This window comes from Serinus canaria, chromosome 2, assembly GCF_022539315.1.
Source record: "Serinus canaria isolate serCan28SL12 chromosome 2, serCan2020, whole genome shotgun sequence".
NCBI lineage: Eukaryota > Metazoa > Chordata > Aves > Passeriformes > Fringillidae > Serinus > Serinus canaria.
In genome coordinates, this window is record NC_066315.1 from 72,118,585 (window position 1) to 72,134,887 (window position 16,303).

Sequence of the window (16,303 nt, forward strand, 5' to 3'; positions counted from 1 at the left end):
AGATGGTAAAAAATTTAAGAAATTTTCTCTGTGCTGTTTAAATTTTCCTATCCATGTGCTCTCCCAACTGTATTCCAATAAAACACATAGTTTTTGTAGGCAATGATGCCCACAGGGGAGAAAAAAATTGTCTCTAACTTCTATATTATCAGTTGCAAATTTGCCTTTCTGGATGTATGGAAAGATATCCAATTACCATTATGGTTCTGGAAAAAGTTACCCACTCCAAAGTAGTAAAAAAAACTTACAAAAAGTTTATAATGATGAAAGTAGTGGACTTGAAAGAAAAGGATGCTTAATGCACTTATACTGTCATCAGTTTCAAGTCATTCCTCTTCCCTTTTCTATCTAGATTATGAGTTTATTTTCCAACATGGTCAGTCTCAGTAATTTTCTCAGCCTGTGCAGGAGAGATTCCTTCATTAGGGGGATGTTGTATCCCTCCTTTTTCTTGAATAAAACGATTTAAATTCCAGTTTTCTATGTAGATTATGAATTCCTGAAGTGGCACCAATGCTTTCACTCCATTATCTACCCTCAACTCTTTGAATATTAGTATTACTTTTTCAGACCAGATGCTTTCTTCTGCTTGGTGGTTTTTTACAAACCTAACATTTAGAGCTGAGAACAGAGAGCTTTTCGTATCTGCTCCTTCCAAGTGAGATGGCACATAAACATCTGAATTAAGCTCTTCCATGTAATCAAAGAACTTTTTTCTTTTCCTTTTCTTTTTTCTTTTTTTATTTCCAGTCCCTAATTTTTTCATTCTAATTTATACTTATCACTGTATGGAAGGAATACATGCAGGTCATTACTAGCTATAGTTTGCAATTGGAAAGGATAGTAGGTGGTTTTGCTGTGTATGGTGCTTGGCTTCCAGTACATCTTTTAGACATACAGCAGCAGTGAATTTGTCTCCTGAAACTGGAAGGCAAAAAAAGCATAGGGACAGTCTTTTTTCTCTGTTGCTAGTGATTTGAAACTTAGCTGTCACAGTCACTGTGACCAAGACACACCTCTTTGCCTACAAGTCTCTCTCTCTTACAAGTAACAAATCTAGGAGGGCATATTTCCTAGCTGGCTCCCTTAGTACCTGCACCAAGAAGTTATTTTCAACATGCTTCAGAGATTTCCTGCACCTGTTTGTGTTCCCTGTTTGAGAGTCTCAAGGAATATTTTACATTGTCATGGAAGTTAAAATTACCCCTAAGGATAAGGGCAGCTGATATAGAGGTATCTCTTAGTTCCTTGTAAAATAATTAATCGGTGGCATAATCCTGGCTGGGTGGATGTTAGTTGACTCCTTCACAAAATTTACTTTATTTGCTTCTTCCTTCCTCCTTACCCAGATGCTCTCAACTGTGTCATCACCAGCTGCAAGCAGCATACAATCCCTCACACACAGCATCACCCTTCAGCATTTCCCATCCTGTCTATCTCTCTTGAAGGGCCTATATCCATCCACCACAGTACCCCAATCACAGCAATTGTCCCAAAGGTTGTGCTTATACCTATAATGTCACAGCTGTGTGACAGGGGCAAAGCTTTGAGCTCCTCTTGCTTATCCCTCATGCTGTGTGCATTAATGTAGAGATACTTCATATGTGCTCCAGTGCACTCAGCAGAACACTGCAGCAGGCTCACAGACCTTGCTAGAACATCATCCCTCAAACATTGCTGTGATACCCCAGTAATGACCTGGAAGAGCAAATAAGCAATATTTTTAGCTAATATTTTGTCAAGTGATAGAGATACTGATAAGAGTTGAGGAATATTGTGAAAGTGTGTTGTGAATGAGCAAGGAAATAACACTGAGAGCCAACTGGGGAAATTTTCCACATAGATAAAGGTTAGAAGTAGATTACTCTAGGTGGCTTTAGAAATAATGCAGTTCAAGGCTGCAGCAGACACTTTGTAAAGAAGGTTTCACCTGTGTGAAAAGAAATTGGAAGGTTTTTTTTTTCTTCATGTGCGTGACAATATGGTAATAAGTCTATTTATGTGACTTTTATATGAATGTACATAGAATATACTACTTGTTTGTTGACCTTTTTCTTTACCAGACAGGTGTTGATAGATAAAAATTTATATGGAATTTCAGCAGATTATATAATGAGAGGATGGAATTATGTGTTTTTTGGCTGAGCAATGCCTCAGGGCAGGAAAGAGCATGACAATAGATGTGTGGGAAAAATAAAAAAAAAAAAAAACAGAACAGCATTTTATAAAACATGATAACCAAGAGAAACAGCTATAGAAATCAAAGCACTGGCTCAATGAGAGACACATTTTTCTGAGTCTGGAAGAAGTTTTACAGCAACATATTTTTTTAAGAGAAGTGGTGGATTCATTTGCCCCCAAAAACCCAAAATGTGTCATTGAAAAAAACCCACATCTGCTTTAGAATCACAGAATATACTATTTTTCCTTGAATCCCTGATTTTTATGATTGACATCTGTTGTAAGTGACTGTACCATTTTCTTCGTTCCAACTTTAGTTAGTATGATGCATGAATGAGTACTGGTAAATGAAAAGCATAGAACATCTTGAAGAAACAAAATCATAATTTATTTTAAAGCAGAAGCTTCTGCTAGTCAGATCCTGATCACCATAATTCACTGATGGAGATGATCATAATTGTCATTACAGTGGGGTTTTAAAAACTTCAGACATTTTCAAAGGGTCAATAACAATACATTTCTTTAGCACTAAAGGGCCTGTTCATTTTGCTGTTTGGGATATCTGTATAAAGCATTTTAATACTTTTCACCTTGAAGGTTATTGGGGAAGAAAATGGGATTCCATGGCTAAAAGGAAAATGTAATGATAAAGCATATTGAGGCTGATTCTTAAGGCCTTATTATCTGAGGTCCCTCGTTATCTGTACACTAGAATTGTACAAATTGCATTTCTTGATGCTATTAAAGCAGCTTAAGTGATACAACTTCTTCTGGATTGGAGACAATTTCTTTGGTTCACAGTTTCTTCAAGACTAGTAATTACTTTCCTCTGGAAAACAATTATAGTCCTAGGAAAAACAAAAAACCATAGGTGTGATTGATGGACCTGTAACAACATTCTGGTGCCATAGGTCATTCAGTATTGTGCAGGATTCTCTCAAAATACCAGGTTCATTGCATTTCCTAGAAGAACAGGGAAAATTGTAATGAGCACAGAGAGAAGGACAGAATACTTCACTGTGAGTGTACTCACAAGACAGGCTGTGTGCTGAATGTACCACCAACGAGAGAGTTTTTATGCATGGTCAGTAAAGACAGGAAGCTGCATCCATTGAGGAATAGAGATGTGTCATGACAGAGGAGAGGTGAAAAGTCACAAAATATAACCTTGGTATATAATGAGGAAATTAAATACCCTCATGCAGGGAAGGAGCAGTTTGACTGATTCAAACAGAATTTCCTGGAATGCTTTAACTATGTAAACCCAGTGATCCTCAGCCACAGGTTCTTGTCCTATTCTGTCCTCTGTGTTTTGCATGGCTACAGGAATAAAGAAAGTTATGAAGGACTACAAAAATGTAAACTTAAAAAAGCCTCAGGTTTCAGAAAAAAGTTGATTTTCTTTTTGTAAGTTTCACTTTAGTATAGGTGTGTTTAGAGTTTATATCCTTCAAGCAAATTACTTTAAAAACTTATGTAAAATGAAAGAAGGTTTATCAAAGTATTCCATTACAAGGCAAAAAAAAAAATATTTTGGTAACTAAAAATATATGACTCTTCTTCACTGAAGAACAAAATCTGATCAAAACCAAAATCACTTCTCAATTTTTCCCTTTTGTGTTCTTTTTTCCTTTAAAATCCTAAGAACTCTGGTAAGTGTCTTTCAGTTGAACTGTAACACCTGCACATATTCCTAAAAATACTATTCATTTTAAAGAAGTCAAGTAATTTATTTTTAATGATCCAATATAAATTGGTAACGTTTTGAATTTCTCAGGATTAAGGTGATTTGCTGATTCTTTTTGTAAGATAGTGCTTCTTCTTCAGTTCACGTGTTTTACAAATAAAGGGAAGACATTGACTGGATCAAATCTGTTCAGAGTAGTCTTTACCAATAAAAGGTTTTATTAATCTTCAAGTATAGATTTTACCTAAAGAAATATTTTCCTTTGATTAAAAAAACCCCCAGAAATATAAAAAATTGCTTTCTACAGCGGTGTGACTGAAAATACGTGGCGTGTAAGAATTTGAAATTTTGTCACTTAAAGCATTGTATGATTTCAGTTCTTTGCTTGTGCACTTGCTATGCTACTAAGAAAATGTTCTGTGAGGAACAAAAATATTTTGAAATATGTAATAGTCTTTATATAAATTGTTTTTATTTGTCATGGACATAGTAAAGTGTCATGGACACTGGTAAAGTTTATTCAAAGAATTCAATGCATGCTCTTAGGCCCTGGGACTTTGTATGAAGCCAGGTCTTTCTTGCAAGCCTTGAAAATGTCTGTGAATGTACTGATAGGTTTTGGAGTGCCAAGTCTCTGAATTCTTTTTACACTGCTGGTACTTCTCATGGATTGCTGAGAAAATAATGAGAGTTCCACAACTTATTATGTAGTTTTGTAAAGACAAAAGGGATTCTTCAGATTTCAAAGACAAAAATAATGTGAGGCTGTCAACAGAGAACTTAAATGAAAACCCTTTTTTAGGAAGTCAGGAGCAATGAGTGCTTAATTTCTGGAATGGTACTTCTGACTTATGAACATGCTTGGAGTGCAAGGAGCTGGATGTATTTTGGCTCTCTACTCCCCTAGGACACTCCTAGGTATCTAAAACATGAATAAAGTTCATGGCCTTCAGAAAAGAGCTCAGACATTCTGGTTTTTTTTTTTCAGATCACGCCCTGCATACTTCAGCTCAGATAAATATAGTTTAAATTTATACATTACCTTTAAAATAAAAATCCCTAAATTTCTGCCTAGAAAAGATTTAAACTGGCACTGAATTGCTACAATTTTTTTCAATATATAATTGCAAAATAGCTCTTTTTTTCTACCTGCCTGAAGAGCCTCATGCTAAAGTTTATAGTATATATATAGTCATTTTATCTAAAGATCATTTTAATCAATAAATGTTGCAAGAGACTGATTGATAGCTAAATATAACCCATCATGGGGGAACTGTTGTCCAAATTTGCCAAGATTTATAGTTCACAGCCTGTCATGGTCTTATATTAAACCTAGGTATTTCTTTTGCAATTTTCAGTTCTGCCAAGTTGCACATTCCAGGCAGATTGTGACTGTGACAGTGTCAGTGCTGAAACATTCCATTATGAGTTTACACCCTAAAAAGTCTTCTGCTTTGTGTGAGTAGAAAAAGAGATCTATTGGGATAGTGAAGTCACAGTAAGCATTGACATTTACTGTAGTTTTCGCAGGTTTTCACTTTCTTATGACTGCCTGAAGTAAGCAAGCATGTTATTTGGAAAAGATCAGAAAATACTTTTGTCATAATTTACAGGCAGAAAGTTGGGGACTTTCTTGTCAGTAAAGACTTGAAGCAGCAAGATGACTGCTTCACAGGTATCACAAAAATGTCATACTATCACTTATAATAGCTCATGGAATATTTGTTTGTCTCAGCAAGGCTGTAGGTGTCTTCTTTCTTAAGGACTATCTCATAGTTCTCCACATCTCAATATTTCCTGTTGAGAAAGCAATTAAAATTCAGTTGAAATGTCTAGATGTCTCAAAGATTAGTGATGCCTTGAGCCAGCCATAGAGTAGCTATATTTCTGAGAGAAATTCATTGTTACACAGCTCAAAGGGAAATACTATAGTGTTTCCTAACTATTGTCAAGGCATTAATGAAACTGTTGTTTTAAATATAGATAATTGTTCAATACTTGCACCAGCTAATGCCAATATTGATGTTGGGAGATACCATTTTGTCTAGAAAGTAGTGAAACCTAGACAATTTTGTTTCAGTTTTATCATCAATTTAACTCCTAATTCCAGATTTTTGAATGTACACTATGAAAAGACTTACCATTTTGTATAGAATATTGCTTAATAATAGTTCTCAATTGTTTTTTCATGTAGGAGAGGAATTTCAGAAGATATTTCGTGCCCCCAAATTTAAATTTATGTAATTGCATGGGCAGTTCAAATGCACACTGGGAAAAAAATATGAAAGAAAAATGGTGTTTCCTTTAAAGACTTCAAGCCTTCTCCCACTATTATCATTTTCCTATGTTTCACCTGAAAGGATACTCACTCAATGTGTATAGTACTAGACCTAATGTCTCCAAGGACTTTTAAGAAAAACACTTAAGAACTGTAGAAGTTTTATCAGCTTCGGATGAAAGAGAATCTGTACGGAGATACAGTGTGGGTAAATGAAGGTGGTATAGAAGGTAATCTTATCCCCCAATGAGTTGCAGCTGGACCAATTACTAAAGATTAGAAGCAGGCCTGATCTTAACAGGCCACACCTGTGGCCAATAAGAACAAGTGGTATAAAAGAGTGGATTGGTGGGAGCTGGAGTTAGATGATAGCTGCAAGGCCCAGGAACAGTCAGTGCTTAGAGGAGCTGCCTGTGAGAAACACCACGGAGTTATGAAGCTCTGGTGATATGAAGTCCTTGCACTATAATGATGTTAGAACTCGTGCTAGCTAAAACAACAAGAATCTATTTTAAAGAGAATACTGACAAAGCAATGAGCTAAAGCATGGCTAAAAATATGATCAGAATATTATTTCTCTTGAATGACGCTTTCTGAAACAAACTCGGTCCAAAGCACTTTGGCTTTATGCTATAAGTGGCTTTGGAGAGGGGTGGTGGTGGTGTTTGCATGAAATGTGTGTAATCTCAAAAAGAATATAGTCCATGTTGGTAACAGCAAGGGCAATTAGTTCCCCAAGGGAAGGGGACCCAGGGGTCCATCATCATGCCATCAGCAGCACCAGCACCTTGTGGTGGCACCAACAAGGGCCCCATCCTGCCCTGCCTGAGCAAGACAGAAGGGTCCACAGGGACAAGATATAATCTAGGTCAAGACAGAAAACTGAGTCATCAGGTTGAGATTAGATCTGCAAACAGCAACAAAGGTTAACCACTGTGCAGTGATCAGCTGGCAAATCCAGAGTAATGAGGTCCTCAGTCTGAGTACAAAGTCTGGATCAGCAAAGTAAATAGTCAGGCACATGACTGACTGTGATGCAAACAGGGAGCAAGGCTGGGAGCTTTAGCTTAAAAATAGTTTCTGAAAGAAGGCAAGGTAGCTTCAGTAAGTGCTTCAGCTTCATTAAGAGCAGCTTTATTCATGGTCACTGTCTTTGCTTTTTATAAATTGACCTTAATCCAAATCATCAAGAATGGGGAGATGAGCTCAGATTTCTGACAGAATAAAAATGTTGACCCCCACATCTCTCAGAAGTGTGAAATTGGAACTATTTTACAAAGAGGGCTAATCAAGCATCACAGAGTTTTGCAGGTGGATAAGGCCTAGCTTCAGAAGCAAGGTGGAAGGGGAGATCTCACTGCTCAGAAATACCTTCTGCAGTTAAGGAAAAAGTTTTTTTTCTGCTTCTAGAGAAAATAAAGATTTAAAATGTATGTCTTTTTAGCTGACGTTTTGCACTGTTGATGAGCTAAGAATATATCAGGGAGTAATTTTCTGGTATTGTAACTGTTATAAGTAGTGGTATTGGCATTTGGGATTTTTTTCTTACTTTTTTTTTTTGGTGGGTTTTTTTTTGTTGGTTGGTTGTGGTTTTTGGTGGGTTTGTTTTTGCTTGTTTTGTTTGTTTGGGGGTTTTTGGTTGGTTTGCTCTGTTTTTTTTTCTTGTCAAGGAAGTCATGGTACTAACTAGGTTTACTGCTTTCATTATAGTGCCAAGGTAGTGCACTTTTGAGTGCTGGAAAATTAATGCTTTTCCATCCATATAGCTTCTCTTCCTTAAAGTACTGGAGTTCATAAAGAAACAGTTTACTGTAAGATAAGATAATACTTCAGTCCGTATTTGTTTCTTGCCCAAACTGAAGTTAGCCCTGCAGAGAAGAGACCTGTATAAGAAAGGGATAATTCAGAAAAAAAGATTTTCACTTAGCCTATGACTAACCCATGCACTAAAACAACTTAATTACATGTTTGGACCTTCCTTTTAGGCTACTTTGATTTGTCATTATGTTTAAAATAATAATCTCAATGAAACTGATTTTATCCTGCCTGAGTGAAAAGCAGAGGAAACACTGGTAGAAGGAAAGGCAGCTAGAGGGTATCAGAGGTCCCTTACTAAACTTGGTGACACTAATGTGTACTCTCCCAGGAGTACAATTAAAGCTAAAGTGAGATGGTGGCACACTATATACTCTAGCAAAGAATGGATTGATAGGCAAGAAATCATTTCAGCAAAGTAATGAGAAAACGTTTCCTCTGAGATGTGCTGTGGAACTAACATGCATAATTTTTCCTCTGTCTCAGAAATCCTGCAATACTAATAGACCATAGGGGAAAAGAAAATCATTAAGTGACCAGGAATGAATCTTTGCCTATTTTGCAACATGATGAACAGAAAATAGTTCTCTTTAACTGTGTCATATTTGCTTTATTACACTGATAGTGTTATCAGTATGCTGAATATTCTTAAATAATGTTATTTCATATTCAATTTATTATTTATAGCTTTTTTTAGTCTAGTTATAAAATCAAACAAAATTGTTACAAATAAAAATGGAACAGGCATTAATACTCCACTACAGGTATTACACTTTTTTTCTGAAGAATTTATATGTAGAATAGCCTAAACTGGGTCATTATTTTGTGCAGACAAATTAGTTAAAAAATATATATAAACAATCCATGATATCGATATCCCTCATTTCCTTCTCCCCTTGCTGCCCTTCTTTGAATGTTTGCTTATAGGGATTTTTAAACAGATCTGTGTTCCTATACATGCATAACTCTATACTAAAAAATACAGCTATTAATATTATATTAATTAATATATTTTAATTTATTATCTCTGTGAGAAAAAATTCTTCCATAGCATTAAAAAAACTGATTCATACAACACAAGTGCAATAGTGGTAATTTTTCATATTTATATTGGAATTATTTAAATTTTACAGAAACATTGGTGAATGTTTCTTTCAGTTCATCCTTGTCAGAAAAGCTTAGGGACTTTAACTAGGAGAATTTATTTGGATTATTTCATGATAACTTTATGAAACTGAACAATTTTTCTGGTAGACCTGAAATTTTCATGACCCATTCTCTTTTATATCTTTTAAGGAACATTCAGGTGTCACTAGGGAAAACATTGGAACTTATGCTGACTATCCCACCTTCCAGTTCTTTCCTTTCTTAGTCCAAGGAACTACACGTTTTCAGTGTAAGCAAAATATTGTGTTTAAAGAAGCCTGACACCTTTCCACAGACCTGGTCAGCTTTCAGGGAAGTTGAATTACAGTGAGAAAGCAATACACTTAAATTGGGGTTTCAGAAAGGTTTCAGAAAGGTACCATGGCTCTTATTCAACATTAGCTATGCACTCATTTGCATACTTCCAATAAATGGTAGCATTAGACACAGCAAAGTAAGGAGCTCTGCCAAGGTGAGCAGAACACTAGGCTGGTATATGATATGCAGAGAGCATCACCATGAGAAGGTGTCTATGGAATTATGCACGGAATAAACAAAATTTGTTCCAGATAGAAGGAAAGCAGAAAATTGGTTATGCTTAATGTTTCAGTGGCATTCAGGTGAGCTCTTCAGAGACTGTATGTGTGTATAAATATTTGTATCTTATTATTTCTGAAAGACAAGAGGATAGTTAGTCCCTTTTGTCCTTCTGTTTTGCAAACAGAGAATTAAATGTTTGCACATTTCATGAGAGAACTTGTTTTCAGAATCCAAATAATCTCAAGGGATTCTTCTCTATATAAGAGTTGCCTCAGTCTCTGAAAATAGTGGGGGAATTGGAAGAAAAAGGCAGAAATTTCATTTAATGGGGGCAGAGCCTTTTTCCCAATGTTTCAATCCTATCAGTATCCCAATTAAAAGATTCCAGATTTCACAAGGCAGCAATATTAGTTGTCAATATGAAAAGAAACTCCCTTTTCAAAATAAAGTTACTTCCACAACAAGGAATTCTCATTAATCCTTGAAATAAGGTAACAAACCCTGTCATTTTTGGTCACTGCTAACCATCTTTGTGAAAATCACAAGAGTTCCCAAGGAGCATCCAGGTTTCCAGTATCTGTGGCTCTCAGGGGACCTTCAGCCATAATGGCCCTGGCCTCAGAAGAAGTTAGTCAAAATATTTCCTAGTAATTTTGCTTTTTCATCCAAGCTTGTAGTTTCATCAAAATACATTGCTATTAGCAGCTTGCCAATAAGCATGACTAGGGAATGATCCTCAGAGAAAGAGGAGTAACAAGCAGGATGAAAGACTGAAAGGTGGCAGTAAGGAGAATTATCAGTGGACAACTTAACATCTACAACTCTCACAAGAGTTCTGTAAGATGTTTATTATATTCCCAGATTTTTTTTTGGAATTTGTGCTTCAGGTAAACCTATTTAATAATTACTGCTCCAAAGGGGGGGAAAAAAGAAAGCACTCATACAGAGGTTAGTCCTACAACCTAGCACAGCATTTGCATCTATTGTCCTGTTCAGCCTGGAAAGAGGAAGAACTTAAGCATCAAAATCCTTCTGCAAGGCCAGTGACATAATGTGCTGACATAAGTCAGTAGCTCTTTCCTTGCTTAAAGTGCACTTGGGCTTTGGAGGGAGGTGGGAAAGAATAATGAGAAATCTTTCGCACACTTGGATCACTACAGAATAATCCTGACCGTTTGAATGGAAGAAATCTGTCATGAAATAGGAGTGTTTTTTCCTTAGGCTCATCTTTTTTCCCCCTATGCTTTTTGTTCTTTCTTATCTTTCAAGGTGTGGTGTTGTTCTTATCGCTGTTGTTATTATTTCCACATTGTTTCACCATTCAACATTTTTCCTACTTTTTCCTATTCCTGCTTTATTCTCAGTTTGCAGCATGTTTTATCATTAGGCAGCCTTTTTGTCCTTTTTCTACTGTTTCTCTTTTCTCTCCTTTTTCCTCCTCTTATGTAGGAAGGAAACAATAAAGAAAATGCAAGTTAAAATATGCTGGTGCATCCATGTGTGACTTTGTAGAATTAAATGCAACAAGCTTGGGATCTGCAGAAAAAAAAATCAATCAATTGCAATTAAAATACCAACCAGTTCAATACTGTAACTCAAATGTTTATTCAAAATTAATGAATGATTACAGTATCTATTCCCCTGCATATGTCTAGTTTCGAAGTGTTACAGAATCCATTCTGTTTCTTTAAATGAAAAATGGATTATATAGATATTGTATTTCATTAGTGAGATTCATTCTTTTGTGAAATAGTTTTACTTGTAAACTGTTCTTCTAACTACAGCTAGTTAAAAACACTGTTATAATAAAACATGTCTGAAGTCTAGGAAGAAGTAGCAATACACTGCTGGCAGTAGTCTTGGAGGAAAAATCCAGTGTGACTTGCATTACACTGAGAAGTATAATTCTTTAGAATATATCAAGGTTTTTTTATATGCATGGTATTTTTCCTTGCAATCATTCCTGTCAGAAAGAGACAGCATTTATCAGCTGGTCAATTGACTGATTTAAAATAAAAAGCAAAATAAGGTACAATGGGATACAAAATTCTTTTCAAATGATATGGAGTCACTACCTCTGTTGCCTTTATTAAACCTTACATGCTAATGACCTGATTAGTAGCTAACAGCCAGGAATAGGCTTTGGCTTTGCTTTGTTTTCTTCCTCAGTCTTTCTATTTTTTGCATTACTTTTTAGCTAGATAGGTAACTGAACCAGCTAAATGTTGCTAGTCACAGGACCATGTATGCAAGACAACCTGTGAGATGTAGGCATCCTTGAGATTTCATTATGTTTTGTCTTAATGTAAAGATGAACCTTATTTAGAACTGATGTTTTTAACAGATGAGGTGAACTTTTATATGCAATCTTACATCTGAAATTTTTCTTAGAGGTCAGGCAATTCTCTCTGATGCCTAATTTACTTGTTCTTATTTGGGCCAGAGCATGGCCATTGCTCATTATTAAAATAAGCACTATTACACTTATTTCAATATGAAAATGGATGCTTGCTAAATGAAATATCATATGCTGTACCTTTTCAGATAAGATTCTGCTTCAGTAGGAATTAGAATTCCCCTTGCACTTTGTCAACTCAAGCTGTGATTCTGTAGCTGAATGAGAGAATCAGCCAGCAAAGAGGGGAATATCAGCTCAGGTTACACAATCATATTCTTTTTCTCAATAGGTCAAAATGAAACAAAATGTTCTATTTGACTCAAGGTGTTTTTCTTGTTTTTTTTTTTTTTTAAATCATGATAAGAAATAAGGCTTCCTGACATTTTGGACTGAGTTAAACTTAAGTATATTCACCAATCTCTAAAGCAAAAATTCCCCCATCATCTTGGGCCTTGTTTTTTATTTCATCTGTATCTTAATGCTGAGTGGCTAAAGAGCAGAAGATATCTCCTAGCTGTTTTGTCCTTACCAAAGGATGCAGAGACCTAGATTAAATACTTACTAAAAAAAAAAAAAAAAAAAAAGAAATTTTTTTAAATTTGCATTTAGCCTTCATTTAAATCTATTTCCTGATAAGCAGTCTAGTGCTCTCCTTGGAATCCTGGTTTCCTATTTAGAATAGAAGTTGGTAGCTATAGGATGAGGGCTGCAGAAAAAAACTACGCTTCTGAAATGTTATGACAGATAAAAATCATTGTTTCTTTTCATTCTTTTCTTTTCCAAATAAAACAACCCCCCACACCCTTCTGGAGATGTATAATGATAAAGGCAGGAACCTATGCAGCTGTCTCACTAGTTATCTTCAACCAAATTCAATAAAAAATGAGTTATGTGAACTCATATCTCTGCCTTACCCATTGAGATGCCAGAGTCTGGATGAGTGAGTGTATGATTTGAGAGCTCATGTTTTAGGGATAAAAATAGCTCTTTCTGAGAGCTAAGTTTGCAGATAGATATCTAGGTAGAACAAGAGCAAACACATTAAAGAAATAAAATCAAGCTTGACTAGAAGAAGCAAGTTTCTGTCTCAGGAAAGGCTTTGTTTGTAGTGTAGTTGGCAGTTCCTTTGAAATAATGGGGCTACACTGACTGGCACTAATAAGCATGGCCAGAGGAACTTCAGATCGAAAAATAAATGAAGCAGAGCAAAGTAGGACAAAGGTGTTGCCAAGTGCCCTCCTTTCAAACAGACAAGGATGTGTCAGTGTCAGAATAATGTGTTGAGATCTGCTCAGCAATACCAGGAACACCAATTGCAGGTTTGAGCAGAGATGGAGAAATTTGCCTTACTGAGATATTTGTGTCTTAGAAAATAATGACTGAGGCAGGTGACTAGCATTAGCTGAAGGTTTTTCAGGCTCTCTTGATTTTTATGGGCTCCTAAATGTGTTACAAACCTCTTTATAATGGAGGATGTTACAGTGAATGACTAATATATGAATTTGTTATGTTGTCAAATGCTGCTTTTCAAAGACAGCCTGCTTGTACTATAGTGGCAGATATACAAAAGTCAGTGGGGTTGGTTTTGTTTTGGCTTAAGTTTTTTTCCCTTGTGAGTGTAATTTTTCTGCCTATATCCATTGCTTAACATAGATAGTATATTTACATTGGAAACAAGAAATCTAAAGAGTGCTCGGATGACAGACATGAATCAGTTGGGATTTACCTGAGCATATTGGGAGAACTAATGGTTTCCAAAGTTTCTGAACATCTGTCTGTGCCTGTTTGCTTGCAGAAGTCCACTACCCCAGATGCACACGATGCTGTCCAGGTTTGGACTGTACAGCAAGGTTCAATGTACTAACAGCTGGCACTTTATTTGTGGTTACACTCTTTGCTTCCAAATGCATAGCACTTCAGCTTCAGGGTAAGAAATGCCCTCTTCCTTAATTTCCTGCTGGTAAAAGTTCATGGATTCCAGATGAAATAACTTCCCTGTAGACCTGTCTGTTTCTTGGTTGTTTTCTGCAGCTAAGGGTAGAAAAGCAAGGCCCAGCAATCATTTCTGTGCTTGATCTGGAAATTCTCTCCCACAGAGAGGAAATAACAGGGTTTTTTGTGTTAGGCCAAATGAAATCAGCTGCCAGGAGAAGGCAGAATGAAGGACCCTGTGGACAGCAGTCTCTCTGAGACAGCTTTTCTCCCTAGTATTCTTTCAAATTTCTTTTGTTAGTTTGCAATGGTTAAAAAAAAATCCCACAGCTGTCAACATCGGGACATAATCAAGACTGTCCATTTTATACTGAACACCGAGGCAGCAAGTTCTAAAAGGCTTATCCCAGAGAAACAGAATTTGTACAGCACAGCAGAAGCCATGAGGATTGTTCATGTAAGCTGTTGTGGGGGTCTCTATTCCTCTGTGCATAATGGTCTTACAGTCAGGATCACTAGAAAGATTTCACTATGCTGGATTGACACACACACAAAAAAAATTAATAGCTTGGAAATTCTTAGAGTGTGTTGTTTGTGATTGTACATTTTTGCTCACACACAGGACTTGTAGAGCTAGTACCTCATATACTCACCTTGCAAAGTGCAAAAAATTTCTACTGGGAACATGTTCAGCCTCCAGCAAAGCAGGGTGCCTTGTTGTAATTGAGCCTCTACTGAACAATACTTAATTTATAGGAGTGTGGAACTCCTTATGGCTAAACACTTATATATTACTGTCTTTTTTGTTTTCCTTTTAAGAGGAGAGAAATATTGAATAGGGAGAAAAAGTGTAGATCTGGAAGAGCATTTTGTTTGTGTAAAATTACTATTAATCTGAAATGATTTTCCATTTATTGTAATTTGCTCAGTGATCAGAGGAAGAATGTATTAATTTTTTCATTACATTTGTTTCCCTGGAAAATCTGGTGATTACTTTTATTAGGATTGTGGACTGAGTCATTTTTCCTTGTAATACAAGCTTTCACGAGTCCAAATGGTTGTGTGTTAACAAAGCAAAGAAGCAGTTGAAGTGATTTTTTTTTTCCTGAGCTCAGATAAGAGTATAGGCAGATTTATGGGCTTTTCTTTTTCTTGGAGGCTGTTGTGACATCAATTTTGGTCAGTGCTCCCTTCAGTAAGATAGCTATAAGAACTTACTTTTTCTTTCCTGTAAGACAGAAAAGTTTTGAGACTTAGCATTTCCTTCCTTGTGTGTTTTGTGTGTATCTGTCAAAGAGATAAAATTGTCCCTCTCCATCCTGGCTTCTGCACATTGTAATACCTTGGTCCTTCCTTAATTTATCTGAAAGGTATGTAAACATGATGTTTGTGTTCAGTTTCCTTTCATAAAAAATTACAAGTAACGTTGTTTCTTGTTTCATTTTGAATACCTCTCTTCTTTTTCAGGGTGAGTTACTAAAACTTGAAAACTTCAGTCTGCACATCTTCCAATCCCATGGGAAAGAATAACTCCCAGTTTTCTTACTGCTTTGTAGTGGAGTGGGGTTTGTCTTTCATCAATTTCCTTACTTTGAAAACTTTAACAAAGCAAGGCTTTCTATGCTAATAGGTCCTACTAGATAATTTGAATTTCTAGGCACTGGTTTATCATAGCTTTTATGCTGCATCAGCAAAATACAAATGCAGTTTCAAAACCAGACCAGGGATAGCAATGGTGGAACAGTACTGCAAACAAATGTCTCATGCCATATCCAATGAATATTTCAGTGTTCAATATTACCTATTGGTTTTATAAAGTTACCTAAAAACCAAAAAAATTATCCTAATATTCCAAGGGTATGTAGCCATAAAATTTACTAAAGAATTGCTAGAACTGAATGCTGTATGTAGAACCTACCTGCAGGAAAGCTTTACTTTATGGAATAATTTAGACATTGACAGCCTAAGATTTAGGATAAGCCATTCTTGAAGTTTGAAGTATCTTCAAAGTAGTAAAATCACACTCATATGTTTCTCGAGTTTCACAAAAGTTAGTCTTGTTTTCTTGCTTATGGATATCAAAGTTAAAAATGAATAGGTATGGACTAGAAACAAGCATTTTTGGGTTTTATTTACAATGTTCAGGGATTTTCTGACACTGAAGAGATTAAAATGATTTGTAGCTCTCTACATATAAAGTTCACTGTGTACTTGAGGTTTTCTATACAAATTTTATTTCTCCTGTAATGTAATTACAGTATTAAAGGCAGAATTATTTATTTTAATAGTAGAGCAGCAGCACTCATTTCTTTCTTAGATTATGTTG